Source organism: Amblyomma maculatum, chromosome 7 (assembly GCF_055883805.1).
Source record: "Amblyomma maculatum isolate TAMU_Amacu chromosome 7, ASM5588380v1, whole genome shotgun sequence".
NCBI classification, from domain to species: Eukaryota; Metazoa; Arthropoda; class Arachnida; order Ixodida; family Ixodidae; genus Amblyomma; species Amblyomma maculatum.
In genome coordinates this window covers 592,467-615,743 of record NC_139350.1, presented here as the reverse complement: position 1 = coordinate 615,743, position 23,277 = coordinate 592,467, and the positions used below count along the sequence as shown (strand labels likewise).

The window sequence follows — 23,277 nt, the reverse complement described above, 5'->3', positions numbered from 1 at the left end:
TCTTCAGATAACCAGTTTGCTTTCTTGCATTTCTTTTGCTTTGGAACTACCTTAGTAGCGACTTCTTGTATTATATCACGAACATCAGTCCACATCTCTTCGGGCTCTCTGTCTTCTAGATCTAATTCTTGAAATTGATTCCTCACTTCCACAGCATATTCTAATGGAATTTGATCCAGATCCTACCTGAAAGGCCTTCTAGTTTTCTGCGTTTTCCTCAATCGAAGTTTAATTTTGGCAACAAGAAGCTGATGATCGGTGCCACAATCGGCCCCAGGCCTTGTTTTTACTGCTTGTATAGCGCTTCTCCATCTCTGCCGGCAAAGAATATAATCGATCTGATTCCTGTACAGACCGTCCGGTGAAGTCCATGTGTACAGGCGCCTCTTGTGCTGTTGAAAATGAGTATTCGCTATGGTAAGATGGTTTTCTTGACAAAACTCTACTAGCCTCTGCCCAGCTTCATTTGGCTTGCCAAGACCGAACTTGCCTATAATTCCGGATATTTCTTCACTCCCGACATTAGCATTCCAGTCTCCTAAGAGAAAAACGACGTCTGATGATGGAGACTTTATTACATCGAACCAACTCTTCGTTTGACAAACGTTAAGGTTAGGTTTAGTTTAGTTTATTGGGCATAACATCCCAAAGTGGCTCAAGCTACGAGAGATGAAGTAGTGGAGAGCTAGGAGAATTTCGACCACCTCGGATTTTTCAACATTCACTGACACTGCGCAGTAGACGGGCGCCTAGGTTTTCGCCTCCATTAAAATGTGGCCACCGTGGCTAGGATTTCATCCTGCATCTTAAGGTGCAGTAGTCGAGCACCCTAACCACTGCAGGTGGACATTAAGCTTAGTGCTAAAAAATACTCTTCGATTTATATGTATCGAATCGTATGTTGGAACCAAAATTAAGTAAAAAGGAAATGTTTATGCTCCATCTGTTATTATGTTCAATATGTACGGCAACGTTAAACAGCTCGACAGCAAATACTTTATTGCACACTATTGCATAAGTTTCAAGAGGTCAATACAAGACTGACATAGCTCACAGTTCACTGATGACTTGATAGTAGTGTATTTATATGCCCCAAACCTTAGTGTACTTTTTTTGTTGTGTTACGTCATTGAGCCTTTCATTTTTGCTGTTGCGTTTTTTTGCTTATTATTAATTTGTGGCCTTTGTACTTTTTTTTTAATATTTGTACTTACCTATTTTCTGTATGCCCACCCTGCGAAAATCCCTTCCTGGGATTGCAGTATTAATAAATAAATAAATAAAAAACACATTTGGGTAAAGTCATCCGGTCATGAGACTTCACCCAGTGAAAACATTACATAATTGTACTTACAGCGGGAGAAATCATGCTGCACCAGGCCTTTGCGCACCATTAATCTATAACCCCGGTGAGGATATGCATGCATTCGTCTTGCATTTCCGTGTGCTCGCCTATGCTGCACACGTACTCCTGGGACACGTTGTGGAGTTAGGAGCCCGCCATAATGCTGGTCCACACATTGTCCAGTGACATGTGCTGCTGATAATGGAGGGAATGGAAGCAGCGTTTCAACTGCCTTATTGTCGTACAAAAAAGCAAGGTGAGTGGGCTATCCACAGCCACAACAGTGTTGGTGACGCGCATAACGCAAGTTACTGCAGTCAAAGTGAATGAATATAATGCAGAATAATGAAAATTTGCTCCCAATAATGATGTATTTCAAATAAAGCCACATCTGCTCTAAGTAAACCTGTGGTTTATGGAACTGACAACTTCGTAGTATGCTGTATATGGAATGTATGCTGTGAGCATTTGTTCTTCCAAGGCATCACACAACCTGTAAATGTGTTCGGTGCAAATTAATCCAGTAAATACCCTTCCCCCATTAAGGAATGGAAATATTTTTGATACCTTCATTGAAGGAAATATATATGTTCAAAAAACAAAATACTGTTACGATTTTTGGACATGTCACATTGGTAAGCAAATATTGATATGTGTCATATTTAATAAATATAACTTCACTGACACCAACCCATAATTAGTTTTCTGAAAAGCTCCCCCTTAATAGGTTTCGCCAATGTTATTTGCCTGCAGTGTTACTTAACTAGCAAACAAGTGTGCCATCAAAGTAAATTTCTGACTATACGTTGTTCGCTCAACAACGCTTGCAACTGTACCAATCTGTTCAAACACAGACATGCACAGCCTGTCAGTGCCTGGGATACCATGCAATCTAATATTTAGAATGTGCTGTGAGCCAACCTTTCAATCACTGCTCTCATGGTGTAGTGAACTGTATGGTATCGCCGTTTGCCGTATGTGTCCGCATTCTTGAGCCACAGTCTGCAAGGATAGCCATGTAGCAGGATGCCGGGGTAAGCACCCGATTCGAAGCGCTGAGCGAGGCCGCTGTGTGTAAGCATTCATGCGTCGTATGTGCCACCGGGCCACTTTGCGAAGACACCGAGGATCCAGCATTTGCTGTCCACCACAAGCTGCACGAAGATAGAGTGGTAGAAATGACTATTGTGGAAGAAGGCTAGGTCAAGACGGCGAGGTCGTGGCGGCAAGGACAGCCAAGCCTTGTCTAGCGTTTTAATGCGATCACGAACCCAGGCACGCGCGGGAGCCGGAGCCGCGGGGTGATGATGATGGTATGTACAAATGAAAGAAGATGATGGCATGTACAAATGAAAGAAGGTCCACAGAAGGCTCACACAATCTGCCCGGAGGGTCGGAAGCGGCCAGCCTGGCCGCTCCTAACTAACCGATGTACCGCGGCGCACAAACGGTTTCAAGCGAGAAAAATGAACAGTTTCAGTTCCACGGTGGCGTCGATCGGCTGGGGGATCAACAGGCGTGACTTTGTAGTTAACTCGAGAAGTTTGGCTGATGATCTTGTAGGGACCAAGGTAGCGGTGGTGGAATTTGTCACTAAGGCCAGGGGTGCGCAGTGGAGTATAAAGCAGTACTTCGTCACCAGGACGATAAGAGACCACGCGATGCGTAGAATCGTAGCGACTCTTGCGGTCTTCCTGGCACGCTGCTGTGTTCAGGCGGGCAAGATGACGACATCTGGCCACACGAGATAAGAACTGGGTAGGTACCGATGTGGAGTAGTCGGGCGTAGAGAAGAAGGAAGCGTCGAGAATTGTAGTGGGAGGACGGCCATAAACGAGGAAAAATGGAGAATAACCGGTACTCCGCTGTACTGCTGTGTTATAGGCGAAAGTGACGAATGGTAGAATAATGTCCCAATTTTGATGATCCGGTGTGATGTACATGGAGATCATATCCGATAAGGTGCGGTGAAATCGCTCAGTCAGCCCGTTAGTCTGGGGATGGTAGCTCGAGGTTGTCTTATGAAGGGTGGATGACGCGTAAAGAACTTCGGCAACGACTGTCGATAAGAAGGCCGTCCCGCGGTCACTTAGGAGCACCTGAGGAGCTCCATGACGCAATACAATTGATCGCAAAAAGAAATTTGCTACTTCTTGAGCGGAACCGGTCGGTACAGGTGCTGTCTCAGCGTAGCGTGTAAGGTGGTCGACAGCTGTTATAATCCAATGGTTACCCCCATCGGAGAGAGGTAGGGGACCATATAAATCGATGCCGACTACGTCGAATGGCGTGGCGGGACAGGGAACAGGTTGTAGAAGGCCCGCGGGTGGAGAAGTCGGCCGATTGCGACGTTGGCATAGAGGGCAGGATGCGACGTATTTGGCAACGCTGGAAGATAGGCCAGGCCAGAAGAATCGTTTTTTCACGCGATCGTATGTTTTGTCAACACCAAGGTGACCTGCAGTAGCGTCATCGTGGAGAGCCGCCAGTATACGTGGGCGAAGCACACGTGGCACGACTGGGATCCAGCGAGTTCCATCAGGACAATACACGAAGCGGAGTAGGATGCCATCTTCGAGCTTGAAATTGCGAAGTTGTCGGCGAAGCCGAGCATTGGGTGGGTTCGAAGCGCCAATAAGGCGGTCGATGATGGGACGGCAGTAGGCATCGGCTAATTGCTGTGAGCGGCGAGCGTGTTTGTTCTCAGAGTCGTCAAATGAAACTGTTGTGATATACGTAGGAAAGAGATGGTCGGCTGTGGTCATAGGTGCAAATGCATTGGGAAGAAAAACAGCAAGCCGATTCCGAAAGTGGACAGCGAGAAAGAGCGTCGGCGTCTTGGTGTTGGCGACCCGATTTATAAATGACGTCGAAATTGTATTCTTGCAGGCGTAGAATCCAACGGCCAAGTCGGCCTGTCAAATTTTTCAGCGAAGACAACCAGCAAAGAGCATGGTGATCGGTCACAACTGTGAAGTGCCGACCGTATAGGTAAAGGCGAAACTTTTGGACAGCCCAGACGAATGCAAGGCACTCCTGTTCGGTAATAGTGTAGTTTTTCTCATAGTCGGAGTCATAGTCCGACTGGCGAAGGCAATCACTTTCTCGCGCGAAGTTGCATCGCGCTGCAGAAGTACAGCGCCAAGACCGAGACCACTGGCATCAGTGTGCAGGATGGTTGGAGCGCTGTCACTGAAGTGGCCAAGAACAGGGTCTGATGTGAGGGCGTGCTTCAGGTTATTAAAAGCAGCTTCGCACTGTTCAGTCCACAGGAAAGGGCTGCGTGCTTTAAGTAGTTGATGAAGTGGAGCAGCAATACGTGCAAAATGCTTTATAAAACGCCGGAAATAAGACGCCAGGCCGAGAAAACTGCGCACTTCTGTAGTCCGTTGTGGACGAGCAAATTTCAAGACCGCGATGATGTTTTCAGGGTCTGCACGAATGCCGTCATGGCTGACTAGATGGCCCAATATTTTAATTTCCTTCTGTGCAAAGTGGCACTTCTTGGTGTTGAGATGAAGGCCCGCTGAAGCGAGACACGTGAGGACCTCATTCAGGCGCGTGAGATGGTCGTTAAATGTTGACGACAAGATGACAATATCATCCAAGTAACATAAACAGGTTCTCCATTTTAGGCCACGAAGCACAGTATCGATCATCCTTTCAAATGTCGCTGGTGCGTTACAAAGTCCGAAAGGCATAACATTAAATTCGTAAAGGCCATCGGGAGTTGCGAAAGCGGTTTTTTCTTTATCGTCCCCGTGCATAGGTATTTGCCAATAACCTGAGCGGAGGTCCAAAGTCGAGAAGTATTCGGCGCCTTGGAGAAAGTCAAGGGCGTCATCAATTCTTGGCATTGGGTATACATCTTTGAAGGTAATTTTGTTGAGTGCGTGGTAATCAACGCAAAAGCGTACCGAGCCGTCCTTTTTTTTAACTAACACTACTGGGGAGGACCATGGACTTGTCGAGGGACGAATAATATTGCGATGGAGCATGTCATTTACATTTTCTTCAATTACTTTTCGTTCTGAGAGGGAAACCCGATAAGGCCGTCGGCGAACGATAGAGTTACCTTCAGTAATGATGCGATGGTGCGCAGCACTAGTCCGTCCCAGTGGTGGGGAAGTGGCGTCAAAAATGGCTTGGTGTTGTCGAAGCAATGTCAGCAGTTCTTGGCGTTGGTTCGGCGTGAGGTTAGGATTAATAGTCTTTGTGAGAATAGAAAGAGAGACGTCTGTCGAAACACGGTGCTGAGGCTGAGGGGCGGTGAGCACCATCAGGGACAAAGGTTGAACATCCACCATGCAGGGGAGAGAAGTTCCTTTTCGAAGCACGAGGGATTCACGTGAAGTGTTAGTGGCCGCTACTGCCGCTGAGCCCTTACAGAACCTCACAAGACTAGGCGGGAAGGCGATACCGCGTACAAGATGACGATAAGATGGTGCGATGAGTACGTCCCCGTCAGCGATGTGGTCAGAAACAACGGTAAGCAGTTTTTCGCACTGAGGAGGCAGAACAGTATCAGCGGCGGCAACGAGGGGATGATGTCGTTCAGAAATTTCAGATGAAAAATCGCTGTCTGTCATATGGATAACACGGTCGCCACAAGAAATTAACGCCGAAGCGGTTGACAAAAATCCCATCCAAAAATCATCAGATGCGCACATGGTGAGAGCACAGCAAACTGCACATGATGGCGGACGCCGTCAATAACAACTCGTACGGTGCACTTTGCTAAAGGGCGCAAAGGGACGTCATTGGCACCACGGAGTTCAGGCCCATCATATGGTGTCGTAACTTTTCGCAAACGGTAGCACAAATCAGCGTGAATGACAGAAATTGCAGCCGCTGTATCAATCAATGCTTCGACCGGTAATCCTTCAGCGAAAACAGAAATCACATTATACGGGCGATCTGGAGGACTTTTGGCAAGTTCGCAGACTGCAGTTTGACCTCCGGAAACTGCAACGCTTAGTTTTCCGGATGGCGGACAGGGAGAGTTGTTGCGGGTCGGAGAGGGGAACTGAGCGGCCTTATGGGGATAGGGACCGACGTCGGGATGCATGGGTTCCACGAGGCTCAGACGAGAATTCTGGAGGTGGGGATGATATTCGAGGTGGGCTGGAAATAGGTGGTCGCTGATAATATGAGGGTACGTCACTTTTGAAGGCGTCATAACCACGCCGCTCGTTCTGAATACGTCGACGGCAGAAGCGGGATATATGTCCTCGTATTCCACAGTAGTAGCACACTGGGCGAGAGGGGCGCCAGGGTGCACAATAGGGTGGCGTAGGCTGAGCCGTCGTCACGGCGTTGATGTGGTTGTAGGGTGATGCCAGTTGGGGCGGCGGAACAAAAGGAGGGGGTGATGCTGCGACGTGCGCGTAAGTCGATGCTGGGCGGGGTGCAGGAGGGTCGGACGCCATAGGTCGCGTGATTGTTGCCAGCTCATCTTTAATGATGTTGCGGAGACCGGCGTCATTAGAAGGTACGGAAGAATGATCGCACCCATGTCGACAGACAGGCTTGAGGGCTTGGAGCTCCTCCCGGATGATGGCTCGAATCAGTGCCCGTAGATCCAGATCAGCATAGGTCGGGCCAGTAGCAATGCCGGGCTGCAATCGGGAGGACTGCAGCTGGTCGATGCGTTGGCAGGTCGCAATAATGGCGTCAACAGTAGACGGATTCTGGGCAATCAGGGTATTATAAGCGACAGAATTAATTCCTTTTAAGACGTGGTGTACGCGTTCAGGTTCCGGCATGGTGGGACTAACACGCCGGCAGAGTGCAAGTATGACCTCTATGTAAGACGCGTACGACTCATCGGGACCTTGGAGGTGAGAGGCGAGCTTGTTCTTCGCGACCTCAGTCCGAACTGCTGGGTCCGCGAAATATTGGCAGAATTGCTGCTTGAATGTTGTCCAGTTAGTGCTGTGGGGTTCGCGATTAATAAACCAGGTTCTGGCGACCTCAATGAGGTAGAAACATTCAAAAATTTTAGAGCATCGTTCCACCGGTTGTAGTTACTGCAGCGTTCATAGGTGTCCAGCCAGTCATCGACGTCTTCGTCGCGACGACCAGCGAACAGCGGCGGGTCGCGTTGTCGTGTGGGCACCGTCGGAGAGGGTGGTGCAGCCGAGATAGAGGGTCCTGCCGATTCGTGGGTGCTCTCGGTAGACATAACGATGGTGGCAGGCGGTAAACAGCGACCGGAACGTAGCTCCAGCGAGAGGCAGGGCACAGAACAGCAAGGGGATCAATTCTCACCTCCACCACTTGTGGAAGAAGGCTAGGTCAAGACGGCGAGGTCGTGGCGGCAAGTACAGCCAAGCCTTGTCTAGCGTTTTAATCCGATCACGAACCCAGGCACGCGCCGGAGCCGGAGCCGCGGGACGATGATGATGGTATGTACAAATGAAAGAAGATGATGATGGCATGTACAAATGAAAGAAGGTCCACAGAAGGCTCACACTATTTAGTATGTCTCCTCGTACAGCTCAGGGGCCTGGATCCTGACATGGGGGGCATCAATGACGCCGACGATGCCGGGGAAACTTCCAGCAGCACAGAAGTCGGCCATGCAGCCCGCAACGCTCTCAATACAAAACCAGTCTCAAACCGCTCAACTTGCCGCGCTCCTATTGGTCGGCGGGCATATTGAAGTTTTGCGTCATCACTGATCTCACCGATGACTGCGGTTACGTCATCAACAAGATTAAAGTGGTGACGTTGCCCATGCGTTGAATATTGACTGAAATTGTGAGCTAAACGAGGTAACCCCAAAACCAGTCAACTTGAGTACAGCGAAAATGGTGGCTGTGTTACTTGCGATGCGCTGGCTGTGAGACAGTTGTGTCGGTGCGATTCACGGCGTAGGAGGGAGCATGAAGACGCGTTTGACGTACCGGACTACTTGTTCCGACTCTGCTCAACTCGGAAACCAGCAGAAAGTGGAGTGACTGTGCGGCGGTTGCCGACGAACATCGATGAACGGGGGCTCACGGCCGAGTGCGCAGTGACTGCAGCTGCATGCGCACCGCGTTTTTTTTTGCTATCGGGGGCTGCCAAGTTGCATCGGGAACGTAACATCGTCTGCATCGCATAGGCGTCGATCAGCAGGTGTGTGCGCCGATAGCGAAAGCCATCGGGCTGACTGCCGACAAGGCGCCGCGGGGCGATGTAGAAAGAAGTCGCTAGGCAAGGGGTTCTAACGTAATGAACATCACAGTAGTGAGTAGATTTTGGTTTTGACTCCGTGTGCTTGGCTATGAGTTCGGAAGGTCATTGTAAACTTCTATTGTGCCTGTTTTATTACAGATCTGTGACGCGAACATACGCACTTTTGACCCTCGCTGCCCCGCCGCACCAAGGCCTCCAAACAACGCGTCCATCTAGCGGTACTCCTGTGCGCCGACAGTGAACGAAGACCTGCTGAACGCCTGCGACTTTTTCTTGGGTAAGCTGTAAAAAACCCGCGTCGGTCATCGAACGACCTTGATTATATGCATTAATATGTGCAATCGACCACTTACTGTAAGTTGGCTTCTCTGCTAGTCTTGTTTTCCAACCAAAAGGACTCGTTCCCACTCTCGCAATGTTAAGAAACGAACAGAGGAAAGTTCTCTTTTCTTTCTAGCTGCCTTCGAGATTACCCACCGAGACCTGACGAAAGTTCAATAGCTGTATATACTTGGAAAAATTTTGAAAGAGCGCAAACACACACAACCACTAAAGACAAGAGACGAGACACAAGCGCCGACCACTTGCTTTAGTGGTTGTGTGTGTTTGCGCTCTTTCAAAATTTTTCCAAATATGTACCAACTCGCCCAAAAAGAAGTGTTAAAGCTGTATATACCTCCCCTTTATATGTAAAATACAGGACGAAGGGTCTAGGGGTTATAGTGCCTTGCTCTGGAGCATGACTGGTTTCGGCCCATTCGTTACGCTCCCTCCCTACGACACGTTCACTACTCGAAGTGTGAGTACGCTGTAAAAAGCGCCTGCTTCTTATAGTTTCAGCAAGGACTAGAAGAGTGTTGTGGGATAACGAGACCTTTTAGTTGGAATACGAGCCTTGCAGACAAGCTGACTTACATTCCAGCGAGTGATCGATTGCCTGAATTCGCTGAAGCTGCATGCATAAGACGGGTTAGTTATGCATAAGAAAAGTGCAAATTTAGTGTTATGGCAGCAGCAACCAAATATTCAATGTTTGAAATCTCTTTACTGCCTAAGAATCTGCAGCTCTTGTGTTGTGCAGGTAATCTTCACACATTTTTTTTATATCACTGTGAAGCTACAAGGCTGTCCTTACAATGATGCTTGCTTGAACAGCCTTGTGACACGTTGCCAGCATTCCTGTTAATGTTTACCACCTCACTGTGTACTAGTTGGTATGGATCTTTGATTGTACACTAGAACGTGCAAAAGGCGGACTTAAGTAGATGTCATTGTTTGGTTATGCAGGAGACAGTGACTACCCACTGGAGTCATGGCTGCTTACACCAATGCCAAGTCATCCCAGACCCAACTTGCTGTCCCTTCTCTGCTATCACCTTGCAGCCTGTCACAATTGGCTGTGGTCACTAGCTGTGTGGTAGACATGTCTAAACCGAAAAGCATAGTGTTACAGCAAGGCAATGTCCATGACGCTTATTGGAATCAAAAAATGGCACCAAATATTTTTTACTGCCACATATGTTCAGTAGAAGCATTTACTTCTTGGCCGCTGCATTTCACTCGACTGTTTTTATTAAGAAAGAGACACCATATATACCAGCACACTTACCCTGATGAGCAATGACCATACAACATTGACATGTGTATTGCAGAATAATTATTGGGCTCAAATAAGCCATTCCCTTTCAACATATTCAAGCTACCTGCAAAATGCTTACATATTAGACTCCGCAGGGGGCACCTGTTAAAGCAGGTGTTTGCGTGTACTGTGCGACACCACAGACCCCAGCACCCGCGCTTAGCCGTGCGTGGCTTTGCCGTGTCTGGGGAAAAGGGGATCCTGGTGGTTGAGCCGATGCCGAGTGTTTGGACCTTTAAGGCCCCTCGGCGGAGGCAACACATCACTTTGGCCCACGCTTCCCATAGCCTCTGGGCTGACCCACCCGGGGGAAATCGCCAGTCGCCCTTTCCTGTCCTCCCTGCCATCTTTCACTTTCCTATCTCCTTTCTTACAACTGTCCTGTCTCCTCTTTTTTTCGTGTTTTTTTCCTTCTTCCAGACGGCAAGGGTTAACCTTGTGTGGCTAACCACCCTGCGTTATGCCATATTTGGTTATAGTCGGGGTGTACAGCCGGCGTAGGCAGGGCTGCTTCGAAGTTCCTGCCGCGTCCCCTCGTTGCGCTCCATGGTGGGTGGCTGCCACCCCGGCCGAAAAACAAGGCTTTTTTATGGCTACCTCTTTACTACTAAATGATCGGCCTCAGAAACGAGGTCGCGCCGACTTCACAGCTCAATTCTTTCAAATCAACAGCATGAACTTCCCACGCTATCATGTGATCCATAGTGAAGACCAAAAGAAGACTGCTCGAATTGTATCACCATTCATAGTCTCTAAGACCAGTCCTGATGTTATTGGACCCGGATACAAAGTAAAAAAGCTGCCAAACGGTGATCTGCTACTGGAAATACTCTATAAACAAACACCATTTTGAAAAACTGCCTCGGCTAACTTCGTTTGGAGAAATCCCCTAACCATCAGCCCCCACCGCTCTTTGAATACCGTTCATGGAATAATCTCAGACTATGACCTCATACACTTAACAGAAGAGGAACTGCTTGAAGGACTGCAAGAACAGAATGTGACAAATGTGTACAGAATAAAAATACGGCGCGATGGAAAAGAAATACTGACTAAGCACTTCATACTCACATTTGCCTCGAGTAAACTTCCAGACACTGTTGAAGAGGGATACATGAAACTAAACCTCAAACAGTACATCCCCAACCCACGTCGTTGCTACAACTGTCAAACGTATGGCCACAGTTCCCAGAGCTGCAGGGGCCAACAGACATGTGCGAAATGTGCTTCGCATGAACATGCTGCCGAAAACTGTCAAAACGAATCATATCTGTGCGTAAACTGTGAAGGTGACCATGCAACCTATTCACGAACCTGTCCTACATGGAAAAAAGAAAAAGAATTTGTAACACTCAAAGTCACAGAGAACATTACCAAAAAAAAGCTCGAATCCGACTGTCATTGCTGCACAAACCTGCATACTCTGTTGTGGCCTAAGAGGGCGCGGCGGCGCAGCAGGCTTCAGTACCTGCCCAAGTCAAAAAACAGTGAGCCTGGTGCAGGGGCATCTGCGCCCCAGGTAGCAGTAGCTCGTGCTACTCCACCTCACACCAAGCAGGCCGTGTGGTCTGTTCAGCCGACCGGCCACAAGGCCTCCCCGCACACGGGGAAACCAAACTCAAATCCCTCCGTGCGTTCTGCACGGACGTCCATTGCATGAGAGGACGCAATGGACACAACTAACCAAGATAGTCCTGAGCCGTCAACATCCCAGAGGCGGCGGGACTCCTTGAAAAAAGCTAAAATAAAACAAACCCCGAATAACTGGGCCAAAAGCTCCCTAGTTCGTTTCTGTTTACCCACATAGAATAGGATGGCTTTTATAGTAAATTAGAACTGCAGGGGATTGATAAATAACTTACAGGATATAAAAGACATATTAGCTGTACACTCACCTTTCGCTCTATGCTTACAGAAAACTAACCTGGGTCGCCAGCACACAAGAAGATTAAAAAATTATAGCGTCTTTCGCTGCGACAGAGAGCAGGCAAATAGACTCTCTGGTGGCGGTGCAATCCTAGTTCAAAACAGCATTGCCGCTCGGGAACTCAAACTAACAACTAGGTTGGAAGCTGTGGCCGCCACTCTCGTAACTTACAAAACAATCACTATATGCAGTGTGTATCTTCAGCCACATATTAATGTCACTCTTAATGAATTAGAAGACCTTTTAAATCAACTGCCAGAACCTTTTCTGCTAGTAGGAGATTTTAACGCCCACTCTGCATCTTGGGGGAGTGAAAAAACTGACATGCGAGGACAGATTAGAGGATTTTATTTTATGCAGTAACGTTTGCGTGCTAAACACCGGTAAACCTACTTACTGCTCCCCAAGCTCGGGGAAAATGAGCTATATAGATTTGTCTTTTAGCTCATCCGGTGTTTTTAGCAATTTTAATTGGGATGTTTTGGACAACCTTTATGGGAGCGACCACTTACCCACACTAATAACCTTATCTTCTGCACCAAATGTCATCCCCACAAAACCACGACGCTGGAAACTTCATATGGCAGACTGGGATCTTTTTAAAATGGAAGCTAATTTAGACGAAATCTTTTCAGAAACTTATAATGTTGACGAACTGAACAAATTGGTCACAACTTGTACCATAAATGCTGCCCTCCTGGCTATTCCACAATCCGCAGGAATGGTAAAATGCCACCACCAAGTATGGTGGTCCAGCGAATGCAGAGATGCAAAAAAACAACAAAACAAAGCTTGGGGAATATTTCGAATGTATCCGTCACATGAAAATCTAATACTTTTCAAGAAGGCGAGAGCCAGGGCTCGGTATATTCGCCGAAATGTGGAAAAAACATCCTGGAAGAACTACATATCATCTTTAAATAGCTCAATCACTTCCAAAAAAAATGTGGGAACAGGTACACAAACTAAATAGTACTTACTCTCCCTTCACAATTCCAGTTATAACACCTCCAGGAGTATCAACAAGTATAGAAGAACAGGCAGATATACTAGGCCAGCACTTCTACAATATTTCCAGTTCTTCCAACTACCCAGAATCTTTTTTTAAGGTACAAAAGTACAGCTGAAAACAGACTTCCTACAGACAGAGGAAAAAATGAACCATACAATAGTTTAATCACACTTCAAGAGTTACAGAAAGTCCTGGCTGCTGGAAAACAGACTGCGCCTGGCAAGGATGAATTACACTTCGAAATGCTTGCACATCTATCTGATTCCTCAGTGCATGCACTTTTACAATTCTTCAAGATATGGATACATGGCAAAATGCCAGAAGCCTGGAAAGAGGCTTTTATTGTGCTTTTCCTGAAAGCCAGAAAACCACCAACCTCCCCCGGTAGCTACAGGCCCATAGCTCTCACCAGCTGTCTGGCAAAATCTTTTGAAGCCATTTTAAACACCAGACTAACCTTCGTTTTAGTCTCGGCAACTTCTCGATAATCATGAGTGCGGTTTTAAAAAAACATGCTCAACTACAGACCACTTAGCCCGACTCGAAAATACAATTAGAGATACATTCATACACAAACAGCACTGTCTTGCTGTCTTTTTCGACTTAGAGAAGGCGTTCGACACCACGTGGAGATACTGCGGGACCTCGGAGATTTAGGCATACATGGCAGGATGCTGAAAGTTTTGAGCAACCTTCTGTCCAACCGTAAATTTCAAGTTCGTCTTTGCTCAGTCCTGTCAAAAACCTTTACCCTGGAAAACGGTGTCCCTCAGGGCTATATTTTACGTCCCACACTTTTTATTGCAAAAATGAATTCAATTAACAGAGTAATACCTAAATCTATTATGTATTCAGCCTATGTCAATGATTTCCAGATAGCCAGCACCTCCTCAAATGTATCAACCTGTGAAAGACAAGTGCAATTAACAATAAATAAATTAGTGACATGGGCAAACAAGAATGGGTTTCAGTTCTCTCTGCTGAAAACAGTGGCGGCTATGTTTTCACTAAAACGGGGAATAAACGTCAATCCCACTCTGTACATAAATGATAATGAACTACCAGTTAAAAACGAACATAGGTTTCTAGGGATAACGTTTGACAGAAAACTCACATTCCTACCTCATATCAACGCCCTTAAAAAGAAGTCTTCAAAAACACTAAACATACTCAAAGTACTTTCGCGAAAACACTGGGGGTCTGATAGGAAATCTCTTCTACACATATACCGATCTGTTGTACGGTCTTGTTTGGACTATGGCTCTATAGTCTATGGGTCCTCAAGACCATCCTATTTGAAACGGTTAGATCCGGTGCATAACCGTGGCTTGCGTCTGTCAACTGGTGCTTACCGCACATTTCCTATAAACAGCCTCTACGTAGATACAAATGAGCCTTCCCTCGAATACAAAAGATCATTACTTACTTGCTCGTATGTTTTGAAAATACAATCCCTGCCAAACCATATATTCTTCCCCATAGTTACAAAGTGCATCTCCAGAATATTCCTCCAAAACAAGCCACACTCAATCAAACCTTTATCTCTCCATTTTGAAGAAAAATGCCTAGAACTAGGAATACGGCAGAGCCTTCCAAACATCGCCCCAAGGCAAGATCCAATACCACCCTGGTACAGTCTCCCATGTTTATGTGACTTCGCACTTACACAGTTTCAAAAAAACCTTTTTCCTCATAAACACATGCTATAAGAGGTCTTGGCTCTGGAAGAAAAGTATAAAAATTACAGGGGTTTTTATACTGATGGTTCTAAGACAGCACATCATGTGGGAAGCGCTATAGCGCAAGACAAATGGGAAAAAGCAGTAAGACTGCCTAAATGCGCATCAGTTCTCGCTGCTGAAAGTATGCCATTTCCGTAGCCGTAAAACATATACTAAAGAAAAACAAAGAAAAGAGCATAATCTTAACTGATTCTCTCAGTGCTATCACAGCTCTACATCCCAGTAAAGCAGTAGAGCCCTTAGTGGGAGACATAACACATACCATAACAGCAGAAACACGGGCGCAGGAAATAAAGTTCTGCTGGATACCGAGCCACATAGGGATCAGAGGCAATAAGAGAGCCGATGCAATTGCTGCAGCTGCCTGCAACATAGAAATTCAGAAAGTATACCATATCAGGATGCAAAAACATTTGTACAAACAGACCTGAGAAGAAAATGGCAAGCTGCATGGGACAATGAAGCAAACAAGAAAGTCATGTAACCATCAGAAGCGCTTATTTGAAGTAATTTTGTGTCGCCTCCATATCGGACATGCCCATCTGACGCACAGCTTAATTCTTACAAAAAAAGAAAGGCCGATATGTGAAGGATGTCGAGAAGAAGTCACTATAAACCACATTTTATTCTCCTGCTTAAAGTTCGAGAAACTGAGAGAAAAATATTTTCCACACTTCTGCAGAGAGCAAATTCCATTTCACCCTGCCTTACTCCTCGGAGATGATGCAATTGTCAATACATTCAGTGTTTTTAAATTCTTAGAAGAGGCAATGCTCCTAAACAAGTCGTAATGTCCTTGGTACTGTACTTCGTATTCCTAACATAAACACAATACATCTCGTGTTCGGCGCATGATAGCCTTTGTTGCTTATGCGCCATTAAACCCAACACAACACAACACAACGCTTACCTATTAGAGATAAAAATGCCAGCTGGATGGTATACTACTAGAGATCTTGCTCAGTGCTAAATGCTGTAACAGCTGCTAGGAAAATTGTGTACAAATACTAGGCTGCAGTGCCCAGAATCATTGCTGAATGATTACAAAATTCTAGTGACAATAAAATAACCAAGCATCACACATGCATTGTCAAGGCAATGTGTGAACAGATGTTATGTAGTACACAAATAAAACGTGTAAAAGTGCAAGGAGAATGCTGAACAGCTTGAAGACAGTAGAGGCCGCTAAAACATGAGCATTCAAAAATGTTTTACACCATAAACATGGTAGAACGAGAGAACTAAGATGGCTAATGAGTACAAAAGAGCACTGAACAAGGCTTGAGAAGGAACCTTGATTTGCAAGCCAAAATCGAAATGTTGCCTCGGCTTGCAAACTGAGGCTCCCCCTCAACCCTTGTTCAGCACTCTTTCATACACCATAAGCATGTGATAAGTACACCTTTACATAATTATCACCTACTTTTGACCTTGGAATTTATTTTCCAAGTCATTTTCAACCAATAATCAGAAAAAGCATCTTCTGTGCAAACTGGTCTTTCAATTGAAATGGTTTCTACATAATGCACACAACATGGAAATATATTGAGGAATGTGTGTAAAATGAACATCTTTTTGAAACATACGCATACTCCATGATGGCACTTCAAAATTAGCACGCATTCTTCGCCTTCGAGGTAATCTGCACACCTCCCTGGTGGGTCACTTGTTTATATAAGACTACAGAAATTAAGCAGATTCACCCGTTCGCCTCCGGCATCGCGCACCAAGCTTGCGTCATGCGTTTGCCTTTCCCGTCGAAAGGGGGGATAACGTTCAAAATGAACAGAAACTTGCAATGTCAGAGAGAGGCCTTCCAACAATGTGTCACTGACACACCCTGCCTACTGCGCGAAATACAACATACTAGGTAACACAGGTAACACAAGTATAACCCTCTTCATTGCTAGCGCTAAAAAGCTGGCTCCAGAGCAGCGTTGAATAAAAAAAACGCCACCCCGTAGGGTGAAGCCGAGGTGGTGTTGGCAGTGGCTACCCGCTGATTTTTTAGAGCCTTGTTTACTGTGCTACGATAGTCGCGGCACAAACGCAAAGTGCATTCTTTTTTTGTTACCACTGCCAGTAGCGTAGCCCAGTTGGAGTATTCGATGGGTTCCCATACGCCTTGTTGCACCAAGCGGTAAATTTCTTCGGCAAAGGCGTCCTTGAGTGTCAGTGGCACCAGAAGACTTTTGAGAAACACCGGCTGGGAGTCGTCTTTCAGTTCGATATGAATTGGGGGTCCATTGAAGCCAAGAAGGTCCCTGCAAAACACCGTAGAAACTCTTGAAGGCACGTCTTCCACATTCATTTGTTGGATTCCTTTCAAATCAATCCTTAACGGAGTAAATCAGTTTCGTCCAGTAAGGTTATTGCAACAAGCTAGTTAAGCGGGCGAGTTGGTGACACATCATCCAAAAAACAGCGCGAACAAACGGGGACGAAAGGAAGAAACCACAGGAACAAGCGCTTGTTCCTGTGGTTTCTTCCGTTCGTCTCCGTTTGTTCGCGCTGTTTTTTGGAAGAAGGTTGTTGCCTTCCTTATTTACTACCAGCAAAGGTAGTTTTGCCTTCCGGCCTTTAAATTCTACAAACAGTATGGCATGACCCAAAACATTACCCTCTTTAGAGCATGTTACGATAGTTGTTCCGGAATCTTTCAGCGGAATTTTACACTCGTTTCCCTCGATTGCTCGAAATGTATCTGCGATAATTGAGCACGACGCTCCGGAATCCACCTCCACCGGAACTTCATGCCCTTCAATTACGACTTGAAAAATGAACTTCTGGTCCTGTTCATTCACTTCGCAGAGTGAAAATAATGCACTCATTTCCTAAACGCCCTTGCTTCTTATTTGCCCTTGTTTCCTGACGTATGGCCTTCCCAGCCTCTCTATTTTCGTCTTCTGAACGACAAGCCTTCGCTGTGACCAACTTTTTTGCATTCGAAGCATGTCGCTTTTCTGAAACGGCATAAATAAGGAACGTGCTGACCGTTGCACTGGTAGCAGTTCCAGCTCTTTCTCTCGTAAAGTCTTGCTTCGGGCGGGTTACTTGTATCACACCCTGGCTGTCCGCTGTCTCGTCTCGGCCTTGCTTGCGTATGTCTTGCTGTTGCTTGGCTGTTGCTTCTGCAGTCGCGGCGAAGTCGAACGCAACCGTAAATATAAGGTCGCTTTCTGCAAATAGTCGCTGCTGAATTTCCTCGTTTTGGAGATCACATATGAACCGATCCCGCATCATGATGTCCAACGGGAGTTGCTTGTCGCTGAAACCACAGTCTACGGCTAGCTTCCACAGCGCCATTACGTACTCCGCAACCGATTCCTCGGCATCCTGGTTTCTTCTGCAGAATAAAAATCTTGCATACAGCTCTGAAGGCCTTAGATGCAGGTGCGTGCGAACCGCTCTCTTAATTTCGTCTTAAGTTGCTGTTGTCGGTCTTGCTGGCTTCACCAAAGCTACCATGAGCCCGTACGCTTCTTCGCTGTAATAACGCAGCAGGACTGCCCTCTTATGCTCTTCCCTCGTTATCTGGTTGGCTTCGCAGAACATTTCCAGGCGCTCGACGTATTCACCCCATGACGCGTTCGTGCGGAGACAGTACTCACCGATTTTGCCGACAGCCATCGCCGGTCGTCACCATGGCCGCCTCGTCGCCAGCTGTTGTAACTCAGTCGGACGCCAGGGTGGAACTGAACAATCTTTATTGTGCAAAGGCGTTTTTAAAGCATGAAAAACTAGTGATACCCCCCCCCCCCTACTTGCATGGCTGATAAGTGATGGCGCAGGAAATGCAGTGTCATGACGATGCGATAAAGATACCCTACAGGAATGATTGAGTGTTATGCTCGCCTGCATTACACAAGATGGGTTGAACTCCAAAAAAGGGGATTTGGTGCCCGAATTTTTCGTCGATCAAGATGCATACGGCCCGACCCATACAGGATAACTGCCGTGCGTGAGTTCCAACAACCCCGTAGTTTGAAACATCTGCGAAGCTTTCTGGGCCTGTGTTCCTACTTCTATAGGCTCATTCAAGGATTCGCTCCGCTCGCCCATACCTTGACTTTCCGTCTCACAAGGGCACTCCATTTGCATGGTCGTCTGCATTTGAGTCTGCCTTCCATCAGCTGAAGTATTTGTTACCGTCTGGGCCTGTTCTGCGCCACTTCGACCCAGCGGCGCCTACTGAAGTCCACATATGCCAGTGGCATCAGGGTCAGCGTTGTTCTTATTGAACTTCATAATGGCCTCTAGCACGCAGTTGCATATGAAAGCCGTACTTTGAACAAAGCGGAAGAAAACCACACAGTAACGGAGTTGGAGGGCCTGGTGGTCCTCTTTGCGGTCCAGAAGCCTCGGCCATATCGACATGAACGTCATTTCAATCCGTCACTTATCACCACTCTCTGTGTTGGCCCGTTGGCCTACGAGATACATCCGGTCGACTTGCCCGTTGGGCACGTACTCCGCACGTACACCGGTCCCTTCGTAATCCTCGAGCACCTCACGGACGTCCATTACGCTTTTTATAAAGTTACTTCAAGTCATCGCCGGAGCCGGGAGATCCAGATCGCCCATGTCGCCCGCCTAAAACCCTGCCTTCAGCCTGCTGATTAATGTAGTTGCTCGAGGGCGACCTTTGACTGAACCGGGGGAAGTGATACGTTGTGCTCAGAAACAGTGGGATGAAGATGAAAAGGAAGAGTGGAAGGACGCGGGCTGGGAAACTGACCGTTCGCTGATCGTTCGGCGACGTCCCCATATCCTGTAAATAAATGAGTTTTGCCCATTGCTACTTCGTACCAATTTGGATAGATGGCATGACGCGAAAAGGGACTGATAAGAAATTCGGAGACTGCTAAGGTTTCGCCTTAAGAGTAGACACAATAGCGCATTTAACGCGGCCTTTTCATCGTGCGAATTTTACAGAAGCTGGCCTTTTCGAAAGCAAAGGTCATACATCATTCCAAAACAGTGACCTTGAAAGCCTGCCCCTAACATTAGAGCGATCGCATCGCTGTTGTGCCTAACCACATGACTCGCCTTTTGCCTCATATAAACATGGTCGCCGCTAGATGTTTCAGAGCTGTGGACAAAATGGCTGCAGGTGTGATTCTTTTGGCTGTGAATTGAACACGCCAGGGCGAATCTGACCACCCCGGCGATGTTCGGGGTGGTCAGATCGCGCAATAAAAAGGGTGTCGAATTGACCTAATTTAAGCGAAAGGGTCCACCCAACAGTTAGATAGGTACTGCATCTTCTATTCCGTAAAAAAGTACCTAAAATGAAGACTAAAAAAATAAAAAGGTGGAGCTGCAGGGGGTATCGCGTCTCCACTCAAGGCTGTTGTGACCGTGCATGGTCCGCTCTTGCGTGCACTATTGTGCGCCTGTGGGCATGGTATTGATATGTGCTGTTTGTGCAAGGGCTCTAAGTGAGCGTGTTCACATGAATCTTTTTGCGTGAGCATGCTTTGATTTGTCGAAACCCTACAACTGCCAAGTTGGCCCTGTCAAGGGAACGTCAAGAAAAATACAAAGAAACGTCGCCCTGTGAGAAATAGCCGGAAGTGCGTTTGTTCAACTGTTCACCCTTCCCGTCGAGAGGCGCTATTGTCAAGTGAGGAATGTCTATTGTCCAAAGGAGACGATCGGAGTGACACGTCCGCTGACGTACAGGAGAAGAAAGGAGCATGAGGATTACGGCCATTAGAGGATTTCCCGTGAATGCAGGAAAGAGTTGCAATTGCCGGAAAGGGACAATGCTGGGAGCAGCATTCGGGGCTCGCACGTACCCTTGGGTTTCTGAGAAGGAAATCCACTTGCCGGAACCAACATAGCGGATCTTTGCAGAAGAATCGAAATTTACCTCCTCGCCGTTCCCAAGCTCTACACGACAACAAGTGACCACGCCCGACGAAACAATACTGGACCAGTCAGTGCATCAGACCATCAGTGCAGTGATGTGTTCGATTGGTTGCCGATATCTGAGTGGTGTGCCCTGGAACTGATTGGTCAGCATCTTCAGAGAGGGGCTGGACATAGGGGATTTAAGGACGTTGCAGAGCACGAAATGACGCTCTGAGCCCTGGGTAAACGGCTCATCCAGACGCTTCTCGCTATGAACTCTTAACGCTTGCCATTTTGCTGATATACCCTTTTTTTTCATGTAAATAAGTCTTCTCAAAGTGCCATTAAACCTGCTTGTATATATTTTACTCACTTCGAAGATTCCATCCTTCATCAAGCCGGAGTCTCTGCACGCTACCAAGTGAAGGCCGGGTCGACTTAGTCCCAGCGTCACGACAACTGGAGACCAGCATTGGGATCTGAATCTACAAGCCACAACATCTGGAGGTGGATCAGAATCTACAAGCCACAACATCTGGTGATCGGAGGTGGCATCTCAGGCATTAGGCAGGAGCAACAATCGGCCAACAAGAGAGCAGCTCGGAACATCGATTGCATGTGTGGGTGAGTGCTTGGCGTTTCTTCTGATGTGGACCAGGTTCTAGAACCGGGTTAGATTTTAGAACTGGTAAAGAGTGTTGAAACGCCTTTAGGTTTGGTAGTTTGCACAGTTGTTTTGGAAGTAACCGACACTCGGAGCGATCATGGACCTACAAAAGCTGCAGAAACCGGAAATGTTGCTATTGTGTGGGGAATTGGGAATTGATACAAGTGGTTTGGCACAAAAACCCTTGATTTTAAAGGCAATCACTGATTTGGGAACCGATGATGAAGAGCTCAGTGAAGCATGGAACTTCATCGGACAAAAAAAGGAGGAGCAGCTCAGACAGCAGAAAGAGCGGGAAAAAGAGGAAAAGAGGCGTGAGCTTGAAATCGAGAGAGAAGCAAAAAGGCTGGAGCAAGAAATTGAGCTCCGGAAATTAGAAGTAGAGTTGAGCAAGAGGTCGGGCTATTGTAACCAGCTAGCGGTACCTCTTCTCAACAAGGAGGTAGATTTCAAGATGTCAAAGTACGTGCAGCCATATGCGATATCAGAGGATATCGGTCTGTATCTGGCTAACTTTGAGCGAACCTGCGAAAAACTCTCCTTCCAGCGAGACACTTGGTCTCAGAGATTATTGACGGTTCTGCCCTGCGAGGCAGCGGAGGTTGTCGCGCGGCTAAGCAAGGAGGACGCGGACAACTACGAGAAGGTCAAGGCTTGCCTTCTGAGAAAGTATAGGCTTAGCGCCGAGGCGTTCAGACAACGTTTTGGGAACGCTACTAAGTCCAGGGACGAGAGTTACCCTGAATTCCTGTACAATTTAAGAGTCCATTTGGGCGAGTGGCTAAAGAGCATTTATTCCTACAGTGATAGGGATGCTGTATTCAAGCGAATTCTTTTGGAGCAGTTTCTGCCTCCCAGAAAAAGAAAGAAATTGGTTACAGGATCGAGGCGACATTAAGTCGGCAACTGAAGCTGCCGAACTCATTGAGGAGTAGCTTCGCGCCGACAATTCAGTAACCCAGCAGTGGATAGGCCCCGCAATCTCAAGTTGAGTGTGAATAACCGTCAGGAAAGGCACTTTGCTAGAGTTGCAAACGAAGAAAAGAAGGCTTCTTCAGGCAAACTCCCTAGAAAGGACGGCAGTGAGAAAAGAGGGGAAGTGACCAACGCGCAGAACACAAAGAACAAGCTTGAGGCAGGAAGCCGCTCACATCCTTTAGGTGTAATGAGCAGGGTCACATTGCCGTCAACTGCCGGAAAGAAAAGATTGCTTTCTCGTATGTCAGTGACTGCGATGAAAACATGAAGCTTTTGGAACCCTACATGCATAACCTAGTAGTCAACGGGAAGCCTTGCAAGGTACTGCGCAATTCGGCCGCAACGATGGATGTCCATCCGGCGTATGTGTCGCCTTCCGACTATACAGGACAGTGTGCATGGATCCGCCAGGTAGTGGAGGAACAGAGTGTGTGCTTGCCAATCGCGAACGTGGTCATCGAGGGCCCTTTCGGCGAGTTAACAACCTTGGCTGCCGTTTCAGGAAAGCTTCCTAAATGCAATCCGTATTCGTTTTCCAACAAATCGGACATGCTGCTGCGAAAGAGGGGCATTCTTTTCGGAGACAGAGTTGTGGAAGCCTTAACACGTTCAAAGGCGCGAGAACTAGCTACACTGCTCATTCCAGTAAATTCCACAGCGGGGGAAACGGCAGTTAAAACAGTGGTCGATGCGGAAGATAGCGGATCAAAAAACTTTGAGAGCGAGGCATCTCAGATAATCAACTTGAAAGTGAACTTGATGAGACGCGGAATGAGGACGTTCTTGAGACTAACCTCTTGCCGCCAGTGTCTAGTAATCTCACGAGACTTCTAAGTGGAACCCGAGAGGACTTAGCAATGGAGCAAGCCAATGATCCCAAGATACAGGAGATAAAAGAAGTGCGCATTTATCATTGCAATCTTATGAAG

General features: G+C 47.1%; 1 pseudogene; it reads right to left on the bottom strand.

Moving 5' to 3' along the window:
- Positions 1-17,067: 17,067 nt before the first annotated feature.
- On the bottom strand, positions 17,068-18,315 carry LOC146182574 (uncharacterized; annotated as a pseudogene).
- Positions 18,316-23,277: the final 4,962 nt, after the last annotated feature.